The sequence below is a fragment of the Neovison vison genome, chromosome 3 (assembly GCF_020171115.1).
Source record: "Neovison vison isolate M4711 chromosome 3, ASM_NN_V1, whole genome shotgun sequence".
In the NCBI taxonomy this organism is placed as follows: Eukaryota; Metazoa; Chordata; class Mammalia; order Carnivora; family Mustelidae; genus Neogale; species Neogale vison.
In genome coordinates this window covers 110,576,840-110,593,725 of record NC_058093.1, presented here as the reverse complement: position 1 = coordinate 110,593,725, position 16,886 = coordinate 110,576,840, and the positions used below count along the sequence as shown (strand labels likewise).

The window sequence follows — 16,886 nt, the reverse complement described above, 5'->3', positions numbered from 1 at the left end:
CTCTTTCTGCTGCTTTATTATTTATGTATAGAAACCCAACTGTATAAATGAAATTGCCAATGCATAGATTTATTTACATTGATTTTGTATCCTGAGACTTTACTGAATTGTCTTTCCAAACCATATAACAATTACTTCTTTTTCTTGCTGTTTTTGTTGTCCTTCTCCTCCTCCTTCTCCTTTTTCTCTTTCTCTTTTTCTCCTCCTCCTCTTACTCCTACTTCTCTTCCTCTTCTTCCTTTTTCTTCATCATTGCCTGTAACCTCTTATTCGATATTGAATAGAAGTGGTAGTAATTCAGATTTTTTCCTGTACCAGATTTTTTCTTTTTTTGAGACTTTAGCGTCTCACCTTTATTGGTTGCTTGTTTTCTCAAAACCAGCATTTAAAAAAAAAAAAAGTCACCTGAGGTGGTAGCTTTGTCACCGGTGGAGGTGGGGGCAGGCCAGTGGTCACTCGGGAGGAAGGCGCCAACGTGGTATGATGGTTCCTTCACATGTAGTACCAGACCAGGAGGCCAGCAACCAGGGCCACACCAGTGACCAGAATGAACTGCAGGCTGGGCTTACTCAGCATCAGTCAGGGCTATTTGGAAGGGGCAGCTGCTGCCCTCCAGGGCACCTCTGGTTTAGTAGCATAGTACGGGCATTTGCACACCTCTCCTTTCCCATCGTGCACGGGGAGCCTATCCTCCCGGGTCTCCCTGGCCAACACGGAGCCAGCCTGGTCCATTTCATCCAATATCTGCATGCTGTACTCAAAGGCCTTATTGTCCTCCTCCATAATTCTCTCTTTGGTCTTCAGGTTCAGGTCCAAGGCATTCATTCTGGCCCAGTACAACTGCTTGAACTGTTGTTCATTGTCCACATTCTCAAACAGATAGAACTGGGTCCCTTCTCCTGTGCTGGGAAGTTTCAGGGCCCACTGGGCCACCTTCTTCAGCACGTGTCCCCCTGAGAGGTCCCCCCATATAGCAGGTGTAGGCATGGGCCACCAGTAGCTCTGGCTCATTCTGCCCCACGTAATGGATCCATTTCACGTACTTTTGGGAAGCCTCAGAGCACCGCTCCTTCTCCTCCCAGTCCTCACCAAAGAAATACTCCATGTCCTTGGTCAGTGCCTCCTTCCGGTGTAGCTCCATGGGGAAGCACAAGGGAGCAAAGGCTGGGTGGTCTTTGTTGCACTCCATTTCCTCCTCGAGGGCTGAATATGTGAAGTAAAGTGCGGTAGAGACCAGCTTAAACAGTTCCTTCCTGATGTTGCCTTTCAAGAAGTCCTTGACAAACTGGGTTTGTTCCTCATCTTAAGAAGAAAGATTTTTAGGGGCTCCTGGGTGGTTCAGTGGGTTAAGCCACTGCCTTCGGCTCAGGTCATTATCTGGGGGTCCTGGGATCGAGCCCCACATCGGGCTCGCTGCTCAGTGGGGAGCCTGCTTCCCTCTCTCTGTCTCTCTGCCTGCCTCTCTGCTTTCTTGAAAAAAAAAAAGAAAAGAAAAAAGATTTTTAATATTTAAATACTGTGAATAATGTCTGTTATAGTTTTTATAAAAATTTTATGAGAATAAATAAGATTCCCTTTATCAGTTCGCTAATAGTTTCCTATTATTAAAAACCTATTTCTTTTCAATAACATGTGGAATTATACAATACTGTTTTTCTTGGCATTACCGAGATTATCATAAATGTTTTTTAATCCTTTATTCTTTCAAATACAAGGGAATATATTGAATGGTTTTTGAATATTAAAATAATCTTGCATTTCTGGGAATAGCTTAGCTTTCACAAGATAATGTGATTTTTATACACTGCAGGGTTAAATATGCTAAAATTTCATGGAATTTTTGAGTATAGATTTATGAGAGAATTTCACCATTGTTTACCTTTCTTATATTCTTATTAGCAGATTTTTTTGTATCAGCTTCTTTCTTTTTTAAAGTTTAGTAAAATTTAGTGAAACCAACTGGGTATAAATGTTATTTTCTTTTTATGAAATGAAAGTGGTGTCAGTGGACATTTGTAGTTATTATAATTTTTTTAAATATTATATGCTTTTCATTTTTTTCCTTTCTGATTAGATCACTTTTGATAAGCTGTACATTTCAAAATATTTCTTTAATTTGTCTACATTTTTGAGTTTTTTGAAATAAATTTATATTTAGTGTAAGTTTTTAATGTCTGTAGTATCTAAAATATGAGGTTATGACCTCCTTTTCATTTCTGATATGGGGTATTTATGCCTTCTCTTTCTCTCTCATGCATTTTTACCAGGTTTCATAAATTGTATTAGCTTTTCTGTGCAACCAACTTTTGGCTTTGTTTGTCTAGTCTATTTTGTTATTTATTTTTCTATTTATATTTATTTTCTGAGTAACTATTTCAAATTTCTTTATATTAAACCTTCTGTTTAAGTACCATTCTTTTTCTAACTTCTTCAGGTGGATATTAAAAGTATGCATTTTTAAACATACTTTAAGAAATACACAGGTCATCTGGGTAGCTCAGTTAAGGGTCTGACTTCAGCTCAAGTCATGACACCAGGGTCCTGAGACTGATCCCTATGTCCAGCTCCCTGCTCAACAGGGAGTCTTCTTTTCTCCCTCTGCCTCTCCCCTGCTCCTTCTCTCTGTCACTCTCTCTCTTTCTCAAATAAATAAATGAGATCCTAAAACAAACAAACAAACAAACAAACACACTCACACATATTTAAAATTATACATTTTCTTGGAAATGAAGCTTTGTTATATAGCTCTGTGTGTGTGTTTGTGTGTGTGTGCGTACATATTTGAAACACATACTAATTCCCATTCTAATATCTTCTTTGACTTATAGTTCATTATGAAGGTTGTTTCCTAACTTTTAAACCATAGACATTTTCTAGATACGCTTTGGCTATTTTTTTTTTTTTGCTTCCTTATTCTGTGATCAGAGAATATATCCTTTATGATTTAAATCATTTGGTATTTGTTAAGTCTTGCTTTGCAGCCTAGTACATAGTTAACTTTGATAAATATTCTATCCTTGACTTATTTATGGTTTACTTGTTTTGAGTAAAATAAAATAAAATGTTTTTTGTTTACTTGTTTTGAGTAAATAAAATAAAATGTTTGCAGGTATATATACATTAATACTATCATTAATACTGTCATTTTAGAATTTATATCTATAAATTTTATGCTATGTTATTAATTGTATAAATTAAAATTGTCATATTTTGACTTTGAGTTAAACTTTTTTGTTCTTTTATCCAGTTAGACAATGTGTATGTTTTAATTTGAGCTTAGTCTGCATACATTAGTTTAAATAATGGCATATGTGGACTTAAATACTCCTACTTTTTGCTCTCTGTTTGCTCCAGTTATTCTAGATTCTTCTTGATGTTTTTTCCTGCCACTTTTTTATTGATTAGAATTTTATCATTTTGTATTTCTCCTCTATTCACTTTTTAATACCTTAATTGCATTCATTCACTTTATTTAATTCACCTAATGGTTATGCTAGATATTGCAACATAGAAACCTCACTGATTAAAGTCTAATAAAATCTGTTAATATTCTCTTGTATCACATGTAAACAGTTTATGTTTTTATCATGTCTTCATTTGGAATGCAATTCTTTATGGTTATATAATTTTAAGTTGACAATCTTTAAAAAATATATTTTGAATATCCTTAAGAGACTTATGACTTGTTTAGTTTTCTGTAATTAGTGTTCCTTATTATGTATGCTTAATTTTTTTCTTTTTCTTTTTAGTTTTCAACAGATTTAACATAATTTTCTTAAATATGATTTTCTTTGAATTCATCCTAGGAGCAGCTAATAGTTTTTTGTTTGTTTTTGTTTTGTTTTCTTTATATCAGTTCTGTGAAACTTTTATCCAGTTTCTCTTCAAATACGGGATCTTCATTTATATTTGCTCTCTAGTTAACATTACTCTTTTCATTCTGTTTGTTTCTATCTCCTCTGTGCTTTATTCTATATATTTTCTTATGACCTATTTTTCATTTTAGTAATTCACTTAATCTATGTCACTTATGCTGCCAAACTTATCTTTTGAATCCTTAATTTTAGTAAGTTTATCTTTTTTTGCTAATTTTAGAATTTGAGTTGGATTAATTTTTATATTGCTTCCAGTCCTCTACAGAAATTCTCAATCTTTTCTTTAGTTTTCCTTAACATATGAAATCTAGTTATCTTAACTGATTTAGATAACTTCATTGCCTGTACTCTGGGAATCTATCTTTACTTAGAATTTATTTTCAAAGTTTACAGTCACATTATATCTTGTCTCATTATTTGTCTGTTTACTTTGATGCTGTCAAAACTGTAGGAGTAATTTAAGAACCAGAATGGTATTGTGTTCTTCTGGAGATAATTCAACTTTGGACTTAAAAACATGAAGGTAGTAACATTCCATGATCATCTTTTTTTTTTTTTTTTAAATAAGATTTTTAAAGATTTTATTTATGTATTTGACAGACTGAGATCACAAGTAGGCAGAGAGGCAGGCAGAGAGAGGTGGGGAAAGCAGAGAGCCCAATACGGGGCTCAATCCCAGGACCCTGAGCCGAAGGCAGAGGCTCAACCCACTGAGCCACCAGGCGCCCCTCCATGATCATCTGAATCTAATTTTTAGTTACTTAGTTTATTTAAAACTGGGTTTAATTATTTTATTTTTATAAGATAGTTTAATTTTCAATTTTTCAATTTTTATTCTAATTTAACATTATCCATGGGCTGCCTCTTAAAGATTTGTCAGAGCATATCCCCCTTTTTTGTATTTCCTGAGTTCTAATTTTTGTTTCTATCCCATGGGCTTCTCAAATGCTTTGTTTAAGTTTTAATTTTCTCAGAGTCTCAGTAGATTTTTCCAGATTTGACAGATGCCTCTAAAGTTAAAGGGATCCCAAATGATAGCTTATGTCTCCAAGATATTTTTTTTCCTAAAACTTGTCCAGTAATATTTCAATCTAATTTTGATTTGAAAAAATTTACTCTTGTTTTTCTTTTGGGTTAGTTGTTTTCACCAAGAGGATTGAGTCAACTTCTATAGTAAGCTATTACTGGAGCATCTGACTTTGTTAAGGATATTAGCAGAGTGTCTATATGGTCCTCTATGAAAACCCAAGTGATTAGGCTCATCAAAATCGAAGAACTCATTTTTGCAATAACTTATTTTTTTTAATTTCAAATTATTTATGATTTATTTTCTAGACAGGATCCAAAATTCCAGTCTATCACTAATTAATAAGGCAGTCAATCAGACATAAGTATTTCACTATCCTCTCAGACATACTAAAAATATACTATTACTTTTGGAAAAAGGGAGTTATTTTTTACTGGCTGAGTTACTCAGTCTTTAATTTATGATTATATTTTCATAAAATATATCTCTTTTGACAGATTTATATTTGCCACATTCAGTAGATAAACTAAAAAATGGCTAGTACATCTAAAAAGTCAGGAGAAAATATAACAGAACTTGATAGTTTTGTGCGCATATTTATGTGTATTTGTGTAGTTTTTTTTATAAGAAGTACATCAGCTGTTACAAATTTATGCATCTTGCCCAAAGATAAGAGAATCAATGCATAAATAAATAAGATTTTGAATACATTTTAGGGAAGAGGAAAGCACCAAAATACGAAATATTCAATTCTGCCTAACTATTTGAAGTGGCAATTATTTGGAATTCTAATTATGAAGCTAAAGCATCATTTTTAAATAAATTTACTTAGGAATTTTAGTGTTTCCTGTGATAACCGGAATGCAATGCAATATGTTAACTGTTATTGGCTCACAGTCCTGCAACATTTGATTGAGATTTTGAAAGAATATAAATTAATTGAAATCCAACATAATTTAAAGATATTCCAAGAGTTTTAGTGAAATTCCAGACCAGATTTTATTACTTATTTCTTTGTTTCGTCATACATCTGTTCTATAAAATAAAGTTCAAAGTTCTAATATGAATAAATGGCGAATATATGTCCTTTGTTGTATCCGGTTGTTTTTCTCTTTAATCTCACTAAGATACACAATGAGGCATTTATTATGTCGTTAATTTTATATTTTTCATAGAATGATCTGTGTGAGGCTTTATATAACAAGCCTGTTGTTTTATCTCAGTGTTCTCTCCTCTGCCATAGTTTACATAGAAACCTCAGAGTTTAATGGAATAGCATGAATTTTGTAGCTCAAGTCTTACATCTGACTCATGACTGTAGGGATTTCTTAAGTTTTCTGTTTCTTGAGAATTACCATTTGATAGAGCGTAGTAGGGTTAAACAAGTCAGTAGACACTGAAAAAACTTCTAATTCTCTATGGTTTTCCTGTCCCTAAAATCCATTCTTTTTTTTTTTTTTAATAAATATATAATATATTTTTATCCCCCGTAGTACAGGTCTGTGAATTGCCAGGTTTACACGATTCTAAGCACTCATAGATCCCTTTTTAAAAATACATTTTCTTTCTGTAAATGTATTTATTTTTTTATTTTTCATGTTTTTCTTTTTTTTTTAATTTTTATTTGCAGCCTAAAATCCATTCTTATTCTAAAATAGATGACCCCTCATTTTATTCTTTAATGAACATTTTAAAATCATTTCCTATACTTTTTGTTGCCTAAAGATTTTTGACTCTTCCAAAAGGTAAACATGGTATTACAAAAGACAGTGCTGGACTTGGAGTCAAAAAGATTAAAAAAAAAATGACTCTTCCCTCTGATACTTCTTAATTGTCTGACCTTGCACAAGTTACTTTACCTTCTTACTCTTCTGCACCTCATCTGTAAATGTGGTTGAAGATGTTTATCTAATGGGATGGCTACAAAGATTAAATGAGACACCATGTAAAGAATCTTTAACCTAGTTCCTGGAAGATTTATGAGTTCCATGAGTCCTGCTTTCCTGCCTTTCTCTCTTAAGGTCAGGGTTTATATCTTTTCCCTAAATATAATATTTGTTACTGACTTAGTCTAGATGGATTCTATCCATGGCTGATCAGGAAGAGTACCTGGTTTTTCAAATATAAATTGATAGTCAATATGTTCTTTTCCTGTTGTTTTCCTCATCTCTCATTTCACCTAAATGTTTTGAGAACATATTGCACACCATACACAACTGTGGATGCTTAGACCAGAGTGAAGAAAAACCAAAATAAAAATACTTCTCTGCCAGAACTTGAGAGTCATCTGATTAACGTATGATTTATTCATACATTTTTTCTGTAGAATAACAGACTCCAAAACTTTTTTTTTCTCAATTTATTTATTTTCAGAAAAACAGTATTCATTATTTTTTCACCACACCCAGTACTCCTTGCAATCCGTGCCCTCTATAATACCCACCACCTGGTACCCCAACCTCCCACCCCCCCACCACTTCAAACCCCTCAGATTGTTCTTCAGAGTCACTTATTTGTGGAGCATAACAAATAGCATGGAGGACAAGGGGTGTTAAAGAGGAGAAGGGAGTTGGGGTAAATTGGAAGGGGAGGTGAACCACGAGAGACTATGGACTCAGACTTCAAAACTTTAATATGAAGACATGCTCAATATATCTCTTTTGTTGTATCTGATTGTTTTTCCCTTTAATCTGAAATTTGTGGTATTTTTAAGCCACGTTGCTTCTATATGGTTGAAATGAGCATGTAGTCTTCACCCTATTAAGCATATGCATAAGTGCAGATACACAGATACACAAAATGAAAACAGAAAATAAAGCCATAGCAGTGAGCAATCTTCACATAGGTATATGTTATACTCTTCCTTTATACCCACAACCCAGTCGTGTCTCACCCTCTGAGAGAGTGATATTTTCCTTTGGATGGGTCACAGCAACAGGAAGTACTTGTTTATTTCATAGTTGGTAGAAGAGTTAGGCATAGAGATGAGATATACTTCTTAGAATGGTATACAAGACCCTTTTTCTGTGACACTCTTAGTATTATCTGTACCCCAGATGCATCCTGAACTCCATATGAAGTACTTATTATTATTCTGCATATCTGCACATGTGCGTACAATTGATGGGGTGAAGACTAAACACTTATTTCAATCACTTAGAAGCAATATGGCTTACAGATACCAGAAATCTCATACGAAACCTCAAAAAAAAAAAAAAACCACACACACACACACACACACAAAAACTTGGAAAAGAAAAACAAACCCAAAGAAAATGAAAAAACCTCACACTTTCTATTTTGAAAACTCACTACAGAGCTACAGTAATTAAAGCAATGTATTACTGGCATAAACATTAACATATAGACTAATGGAATAGAATAGACAGCTCAAAAATAAACAGAGACATGGTAAAATAATTTTTGACAAAAATTTCAAGACTTTTCAATGGGGGAAGGGCAGTCTTTGCCATAAATGGTGCTGAAAAAAGTGGATAAGAATCATGCTGACTCTTACCTAACAACACATACAAAATCTAAAAATACATTGAAGATCTGAATGTCAGACTTAAAACTATAGAATTCTTTAAAAACATAGGGAAAAAGCTATATAATATTTGATTTGGCAACAATTTCTTAAAAATGGGACTGATCGTACAGGCAACAAAAGAAAAAATAGGCAAATTGGATTTGATAAAAATTTTAAAAATTTGTACATCAAAAGACAATACAGGGCAAAAAGGTAACCCAGCATGTGGGAGAAAATAAGTGAAGATCATACATATGAATAGGGATTAATATCCAGAGAACAAAGAGAACTCCTAAAATTTACCACCAACGGGGGGAAAAAAAAAAAAACTCAATTCAAAAATGGACAAAAATTTGGATAGACATTTCTCCAAAGAAGATATACAAAAGATCAAAAGCAGATGAAAATCTGCTAAAAGTCACTGATTATTAGGAAATTAGAAATCAAAACTATGAGATACTACTTCATATCCATTAAGATTGCTATCGAAATGAACAAGGAAAAAACAAAATATCAAGTATTGGAAAGGATGTGGAGAAATTGTAACTCTTGAGCACTGTTAGAGGGAATGCAAAATGGTACAACTACAATGGAAAACCATATGGTGGGTCCTCAAAAAATTAAAAATATAATTATCACATGATCTAGTCATTCTACTTCTGGGTACATATCCACAAGAATTGAAAGAACGGATATCTGTACACCCATGTTTATAGCAAGATTCACTGTAGCTAAAACATGTAAGCAACACAACTGTCCATCAACAGGTGAAAGAATAAAAATTATGTGGTATATACATGCAATGGAATGTTATTCAAACTTTAAAAAGAAGGAATTTTTGGTTTATGATGCTACAGGGGCTATCCTCTAAGACATCATGCTAAGTAAAGTAAGCCAATCAAAAAGATAAATACTGTATGAGTGCATGTATATGAGTTATTTAGAGTAATCATATCATAGAGACCAGGAATAGAATTGTAGTTGCCAGAAACTAGAGCAAGGTGGATAGGGAGTTACAATTTTAATGAGCATAGCATTGCAGTTTTACAAGGTGAAAAGTTATGGAAATGGATGTTGGTGATGGTTGCATAACATTAGAGACAAATATAGTACCACTGAACTGTACACTTAAAAATGTTAAAATAGTAAATTTTATGTTTTGTGTATTTTACCATGATAAAAAATAGGGAGAAAATACAAGGGATTTGACTGATTGGCTCACTTTTGTATTGGTTGTATTAATGAAATTTAGATCCAGACTTGAACAATCATATATAAACAAAATATAAATTGTACCCATATTGGTCTATGGAAACTTTCTATTTCACCACCAGAGTCTACTCTAATTAACTATAAAAATAATCATATGGTTTATGTTTCAAAAAGAAAAAGTGAGCATTCTTCTTTGAAAGTTTATGTTAATGAAGTTGTTATGCCCTGAACTTCTGAGTCTAAAAAATGAAATGATATTCACTATTCTGTATATAAATCAAAACACACATTACCATGTTTTTTTTCCATGTTTTACATTTATTAACATATAATATATTATTTGCTTCAGGGGTACAGGTCAGAGAATCATCATTCTTCCACAATTCACAACATTGTACATCAAGTTACATTGTACACCAAATGTACGTAGCACATACCCTCCCCAATGTCCATCACCCAGCCACCCCATCCGATCCCTCTATCCCCCAGCAACCCTCAGTTTATTTCTTGAGATTAAGAGTCTCTTATGGTTTGTTTCCCTCCCCAGTTATATCTTGTTTCATTTTTCCCCTCCCTACCCCCCATGACACCCTGCCCTACCTCTCAAATTCCTTATATCAGATACATCATATGATAATTATCTTTCTCTGATTGACTTATTTCACTCAGCGCAATACCCTCTAGTTCTATCCATGTCGTCATTGCAAATGGCAGGATTTCATTATTCAACCTTTATTATGAATACTTGCTAAAATTTTGGGCTTGTTTGTTTAGTTTTTTTTTTTTAACTTGTTTGTTTAGTTTTGATGCTCCTTCTAATATGTTAAGATAGGTGTGTCTCTGTCATTTTCTGAAATGTGATATTGTATCGTGACAATTCTCGTGCATGTTAATTAAGTTATTCCAAATACAATTAAAACTAATGACAGGTGTTTTTATTATTATTATGACCATTTATTAAACTGCTGCATTTGTGTAATATGATCCTTTGAATAGTCTTTTGAGATAGAAAAAATAGTATTATAATCAACAATTTATATACAAGGCCCATTTGAGGATATTTATCTCTTGGCTACTTGTGCCAGACTTGAGGCTGGGTCTTTCAGCCTTTCACCTGATTTTCTTTATGGCTCATAGTTTTCACATTTTTCTTCCCCATTCTCAGAAACAAAGGATGTAAGTGTGACCCACAACATATTCTTTCCTAAGAGGTTTTGGGTAAAAATAGATATAGAAATGTCCTTAAATGTAGGTTAAGGACCTTAATAGTTCCTTTACCCCTTCCAAAGGTTAAGATTATTGTTGAAGTCTATTTCTTAACATTGTGGTTTCATTCAGTTTTGGAATGTTTCCATTAGATTTATCTTCTGGTTCTCATCCACTTTGGCCAAACTTTTATCCACTTTAAAAGTGGGGAAATACCACTTTATCTGATGCTTTGAAAAAAGTTTTTCTAATTCCTCCTCTGAGCAGGGGAGATAATGGCTTTAAGGAACGCTCAGGTCTTCATAAAAAGATATAGTATCTTCACTCTGCCTTTGCTTTATACCAGTTCCTTCCTTTGACTCTTTAGATACCCAGTCTTTACTTTCACTCTTTCTTTGCTTGACTGGAATTTTTGGAGAGGTGGTAAAATTGGAATACTTGTTTCCTGCTCAGGTATTCTGGCAGCGCTTAGATAATCTTGTCTATTTTTGAAAAGCAAGCAAACAAATAAATTAGAAATACAATTCTTTTGCAGGATTTTCTTTTTCTTTCTTTCTTTTTTTAAAGTTTCCTGATTTTGGGGCACCTGGGTGGTTCAGTCATTAAGCATCTGCCTTCAGCTAAGATCATGATACCAGAGTCCTGGGATTCAGCCCTGTATTGGACTCCCTACTCCACGGGAAGCCTGCTTCTCCCCTCCCACACCCCCTGCTTGTGTTCCCTCTCTTGCTGTCTCTCTCTCAAATAAATAAATAAAATCTTTTTTAAAAAGTTTACTTACTCTATTTATAGACCTTCTCAACATGCTCGTCCCCTTCCCCTCACCACCACATACATAGATTGGAAGCTCCCTGAGAAGAGTCTCTGTATTCTCTTCACAGACATATCCTACATGCTCCCACAGTGCCTGGCACAGAAGAGACAGAAAGGAAGTCATTTAACTCATTCAAAACATATTTGTTTGCCTCGGGGACATTCTTCGTGGAGACACCCAATCACAGGAACAGCCCCAGGTCAAGTTGTGAAAGAGGCTACCTGTGTCTGGCTGCCTCCATTCCTGAACCCCATCCTGTCCTGGCAGGCTTTTCTTGATTAGAACAACTTTTGCTTTTCTATCCTTACTCCACACTCTGATGACTTAGCACTGCTTGCCTTTGGAGTGCTGGTATATGAAATACCATGTAAGTATTTAGATCCTTGAGGTGGCAGAGGACCCTGGAAAAGAACTGCACATTTTTTAAAATATGTGTATAAAGTTCATTACTATAGTATTTACTTTGCTTAATCTCCCCAACTTGAGGGAGACATGATTTCCTGAGCCTTGGGAACAGAAAATATTTCCTTCCTCCTCTCATATTGAATGTACTGTTGTTGTGGTTCATCCTCTGTCCAGGGTCTTTCTAAACTTTGTGTCCTCTGTCTCTAGATCTGAGGTATAAAGTCACATGCAGCTTTTCCATGAGATACAGCAGTAGATGGGAACTGAAAGTAAAATAAATATATCCAAATAAATATGGAACTACCACCAATTAACCTGCATTTCAGAGGTTTCATATGATCTAAGCATTTATTTGAATATTTTCATTTTTATGAACTAAAGATCCTGAGATCCAGTGAAGTAAGGAAATTTAGCCAATTGAAAAATTAATGGAACATTCTGTAGTTGGCCTCAGGCTCATTTTGCACCAGAGTCCCCTTTCTTTTGCTCTGATACATTGCCCTGAACACACAGGGAAGATAGCATGATGAGCACGAACACATTGTTAAATCAAGATAGCCCTGGTTTAGAAAAAGAGACATCTAGATTTCAAACTCAAGTTTTGACATTACCACCTCAGTTTTCTCAAATTTTGTAATCTCTAGGGACCTCAAATATTGTCAGCTATAAAATGGGGCTAGTAGCACATTCCTGAAAGAGCTATCCTGTGGAAAAATATGAGTGAAAGCATTTTTTATGGCCTAGAAAGTGCTATAAGACCTTAAACAAGTCTTTGAGATGCAAGTTTTTCATTTTAAAACTGAAAGAACTTCTAGTTACTATTTGCCTCATACCATCCAGCTCTTAGACACCATAATTCTTTTTTATGAACCTTTGCAATGGATCCCTTTACAACTTTCTTATTCTCTGTGCTTAATTTAACTTAATCCAGGGGAAGGTGCATTATGGTGACATGTGCAGGTATATCCTCAGCCCTTGAGAACAAAGTACAGCCAGGAAACAATGGCATGCTCCTACGGGCCGGCCCCTACCAAATCTGGGAGTTGTGCAGTGACACGAAGCACTACCCACATCCTATCTCTACCAGTAACAGCTGGTAGCAGGACCAGGAGGGCCATGAGGGTCCCATGACGGTTCTGTACCACATGAGTACATAAGAAGTCAGTATTCTGAGGCATGTCATAGCAGGCTCTTGACTCCCACTGCTTGGACTCATGGTCTTATGTGGCCATTTTCTAGTTATATGACTAGGGGGAAAGTTACTTAATGCAACTTCCCCATTCGTACAATGGGCATAATAATAGTATCAACCTCACGGGATTTGGGCAAGTATTAAGTAATATAATAAATAAATACCACTCAGAAAAACATCTGGCAAATAATAAACATTGAACTTTTCTTATTTTATCTTCAAAACGATGCTAGAAGATGAGTATTACAATAGGCAAAGTGAGGATCAGAGAGGTAAAATAATATTTCCCATATTACACCACTAGTAAGAGGCATATTTAGCGTTCAAGTCCTGGTAGTCTGTTATTTAAAGCCTGGGACTATCCACTTAATCATAACACCATCTGGGCTTAATGAAATGACTCTGTATATACAGTTACATGTTTGGAAAGAGACAATCTACATGGCACAGACACCCCATTTCAAAAAATCCTCAAGAGTAAAATGTCAAAAATAAGGAATATATTCAGTAAAACCCAGACATGCCTGAGAAACAACTCTTGAGGTTGAACAAAGCCAAAGAAAATAATATCCTAACAAGTTTTCTAACTATCAGGGAGCAGAATAATATAAACACTTAACTGCTAATGGCAAGGATTATAAAATCAATGGAGTATTTCATGGCCTTCAGTGTAATGCATACACAATGGGGTAATGCTTTCTCAACTTTTCAAAGTGAACTAAGAGTGAAGTTTGCACATCATTTTATAATTAAAGACTTTGAGGAGCAATGCACATTTTGGTACCCATCTCTCATTTATGTTAGCATATTGACTGATGTCTGTGAAAGACAAATAGTTTTAGTGGTAGTAAATCATCAAGTAATAACAATTTAATGTTATTTGATGGATGAGGTTCCTGAATTAAACAAACACCCACAATGAATTAAAAAATCATCTAAGAGAAAATCCATTAGTTAATTAGTTAATGTTAGGTAAAAAGGGGTGTGACCTAACATTAACTATCTGCTCAATGTTCTAGGCTTCTTGTAAGTATTTTAGATGTGTTTCTTTATATAATTTTCACAAGTCCAATAAGTGCTGCTTTATTAACTTTGTGGTTAAGGATATTGAGATCAGAGAGATAGAGACAGAGCTCTGATTGTAAAAAAGGACCACATGAAAGTTGTATTTCCACCCCTTCGTTTACTCCCACCTTCTGTCTTTGCCCTTCTCTGTCCCTCCTTTCTTCTCTCCTCCCTTCCCTTCCCACCTTCCTGCATTAATTTAACCAACACTCACTGGATGTCTAATACATACTGGGTTCTGAATTAGCTGCTGGAGATTAAGTGGGGGGAGGGAAAACCTCCCTGGACTTTTTGAGTGAAAGTGACTCTGAAGTTGAGGAGATGAACATACATCAGGTTGTGTTATCTGTGAATGTAACATGATACATGGGAGAAGTGCCGTGGAAGAAAGAAATGGTTCTGGAGCAGAAAAGAATGTGTGATGAATGGATAAGGAAGATGTGGTCCATATACACTATGGAGTATTATGCCTCCATCAGAAAGGATGAATACCCAACTTTTGTAGCAACATGGACGGGACTGGAAGAGATTATGCTGAGTGAAATAAGTCAAGCAGAGAGAGTCAATTATCATATGGTTTCACTTATTTGTGGAGCATAACAAATAGCATGGAGGACAAGGGGCGTTAGAGAGGAGTAGGGAATTTGGGTAAATTGGAAGGGGAGGTGAACCATGAGAGACTATGGACTCTGAAAAACAATCTGAGGGGTTTGAAGTGGTGGGGGGGTGGGAGGTTGGGGTACCAGGTGGTGGGTATTATAGAGGGCACGGCTTGCATGGAGCACTGGGTGTGGTGAAAAAATAATGAATAATGTTTTTCTGAAAATAAATAAATTGAGAAAAAAAAAAAAGAAAAGAATGTGTGATTAAAGAAAACATCCTTGAAAAATAATACCTTAGCTGATATCTAACAGTTGAACAAATTTACTAGGTAAAGGGTAAAAGTGTGAACAATGGAGATGGATTCTGGATGACTGAGTGGCAGAAGCAAAGGCCTGATGGTCTAAGTGGCTGAGGAAGTACAGCATGAACAAGGGCCCAGGAGAAAGGCTGTGAGGCTGAAGCACCACAGGAGAGTGGGAAGTAGTGCAAGAAGCTGAACTGAGGATCCTTTCTTTCACTGTTTAAAAAACAAACAACAAAAAACAAACAAACAAACAAACAAACAACCTGTTACCAGGTTAAGTATTTTATCTTTATTTTAAGAAAAATAAAAATCAATAATACTTCAGCATTTTGAAAATTTGACTATGGCTGAAGTAAAAATAATATTTAGATAATTCAAGTGGGAGAGTACAGAAGAACAAAATATATCAGTGCTACAAAGAAGAAAAGGACAATTAGTATGGTATGAACAAGAAGGAAGAAATGATCATAACTAGAAGTGGATAGAGGTTGTTGAAAATGAAGGCAAAATCCTTAAAATATTATCTAGATTTTTGTGAACTCCATCTTCTTAGATAGTGAGAGTGGTATAATATATTAGCAGTGTTCTACTCAAAGATGAGTGCAACATACCTATCATTAGTTAGTATAGGCAATTCTTAGATTCTCTGTCAGTGTCCCATGGCAACCCATTTAGTCTCTAAACACCCTCTGGAATGGGGAAGAATACCAGAAAGAAGAATATGAGGGCACAATAGCAGTCAACGTGTATTATGGCAGAAAAGTACAAGGTGACTTAAATTGGGAATGAGTGAGTTGATTCCAATCTTGGCTGTTATCCTAACTAGCTCAAAGGTCTCCAGCAAGCCACTTACTTCATGAATCTATTTTCTCTTTTGCAAAACTAAAAGTTTCTTTTAGTTTCAAATATTCAACTTTGAATATTCTTTGTAAGATAAAATGCTTCTTGTAAAAAACAAACAAACAAACTGTACTTGAACTTCCAGGAAGGTGGAGCAGATGTGCATTCTCTATTCCTCCTATAAGTACAACTAAAAACCCTAAACTTTATTTATAAAACAAATATAATAAAACTCTAAAAGGTGGAAAAAGGGAGGAAGACCAGCCAGGGATCCTGGAACCTGAAGACTAATATAACAGTAAGTTTCCTGGGTTTTCCTTTTGCTTCCAATATCCCAGACACCAAGTTTGAAGAGTTAACAACATAACAACACCAATGGGAGCCAAAACACCCTAAAAAAAAAAAAAAAAAGCCTCCTCTCTTCAGCCAAAGGACTAGAAAATAAGCAGCCTAGTGGACAGAAAATTTTTAGGAAATAACCACCCCCACAGCCAAACACCTAGGAAAAAACATTGGCCCACCCTTCCCCATTTCAGCAAAGTCTGAATAGGAAGCTTAGATTTCCGTCTTTACTGGACATAACAAGACCCACATCCTTCTGGTATCAGTGGAGACTACTTAGGGGAATTCCTATGTCCACTCTCATCCTGCAGTAATGAGACATCCCTCCCATCCCTCTGGAAGTGGTATTATTATAGGAGGCCTAGTGAAAAGTCTTGACTTCATTTCCTCCCTATTGTGTCTGTGGAGGCCACTAAAGGGCCACAACATGCAAACCTGTCCTTCAAATGTCCATAGAGACAGAATATGGGCG

The 16,886-nt window shown here is 35.1% G+C and overlaps 1 pseudogene; it reads right to left on the bottom strand.

Moving 5' to 3' along the window:
* Positions 1-492: 492 nt before the first annotated feature.
* LOC122903540 overlaps positions 493-16,886 on the bottom strand; it is a 97,182-nt pseudogene continuing 80,788 nt past the window's right edge.